General features: G+C 31.9%; 1 protein-coding gene across 2 annotated transcripts in view; it reads right to left on the reverse strand.

Moving 5' to 3' along the window:
• FAM179B (family with sequence similarity 179, member B) overlaps window positions 1-1487 on the reverse strand; it is a 132180-nt gene that overhangs the window by 62790 nt on the left and 67903 nt on the right. The window lies entirely within an intron of this gene.

The following is a 1487-nucleotide window of genomic DNA, read 5'->3' on the forward strand; positions in this document are numbered from 1 at the left end:
AAAAAAAAAAAAGAAATTTCATTTGATGTTGCATGCTAATTACATATCTAGATGCTTCTCTCACTCATTTAAAATCCAAAGGCAACAGGTATTAATTAAAAACTTTGTAGCAGATCGTGTAATAAATGCTTTACAAACTATACTGCTCTTAACTATCTCAACACAACTGAGGTAGACACTCTGATTATTTTTATTTTGCAGCTGAGAAAATAACTGAGTTTTACAAAGGCTAAGAAATTTGTGTGAGGTTCCAATGGTAATGAGTGGCAGAAGCAGGACTTACATTGAGGTCCACTATCACCTATGATTTTATATAAAAAGATCTAAGACAGAATCCTTGCTTTCAAAAAATTTATCACATACCTAACAAGAAAAGATATGTGAAAAGATAAACATGATGCTTTAGATTACTGTAGTAATAAATCAGCACCAGTTTTTGTTAGAGTAAATCATATATGAGGAAGATGATGTGCCAATTATAGAATATAATAAATAGACCTATTTCACTTTTTTTGATGGTTCAGATATACCTTCATTAGGCTTTATATGTAAGACTGATATAGATAGACATAAAAATAAAATCCTCCAGCTTTGGAATATCACAATCCTGAAAGAATAGGAAATACAAAATAGCACTACTATCATTTATTATCTTGCCTGGCATTGTGCTAAATGCTTCATTTACATTACCTAATTTAATTCATTCAATTTAATAAATTACATTTAATAGAAATAGTTCTTCAGTCATGAGTCATAACAAAGCCTAGCTTTATTTTAATAGCTAAAAGTAAAAGAAGCAGTATGATCCCAACTCTATGTAATGGTTATTATTATTTCTACATTACAGATGAAACTGATGCTGAAGCCTTAAGAATTCCCTTCCTATATTTAATCCACTCCCATTCTCATGAAAGAATAACTCATTAGGAAGAGATGCAGATAAACACCAAATTATCAACCCTGAGGTTATACCAGTATGAAATATCATCACTTATCTTTACTTTGTTTTCACCTGAAAAATATTATTCTGGAAAAGAAGGTGTACAGAATATCCACAGCAGTGCTGTTCCAAACTAAGGGTTTTTTTTTCTGTTAAACTTCCATCCATTGTGTTGCAGGTGGATACTTTTCTAAATACAATAAAAGCACTGTGGCAGTGTCTATTGTTAAAACAGTTTCTGAAAGACGAATACTTTTTGTATTTATTTTGTCATAGATGAGTAATAAACAGTTCATCCAGTCTATGGACCATACTTTGAGTAGCAGTTATGTAATGGACAGAAACTTCTTAAATGGAGACATACTTAGAATTTTCCTATTTGAAATTATTTCTGCCAACATGTTCATAACTATAAGTAGAGTTAAACATTTATATTTTGGGTTGATCAACATAAAAATTTTGTAAATAGGCCGGGCGCGGTGGCTCACGCCTGTAATCCTAGCTCTCTGGGAGGCTGAGGCGGGTGGATTGTTTGAGTTCAGGAGTT

The sequence above is a fragment of the Propithecus coquereli genome, unplaced genomic scaffold, assembly GCF_000956105.1.
Source record: "Propithecus coquereli isolate 6110/MARCELLA unplaced genomic scaffold, Pcoq_1.0 Scaffold191, whole genome shotgun sequence".
In the NCBI taxonomy this organism is placed as follows: domain Eukaryota; kingdom Metazoa; phylum Chordata; class Mammalia; order Primates; family Indriidae; genus Propithecus; species Propithecus coquereli.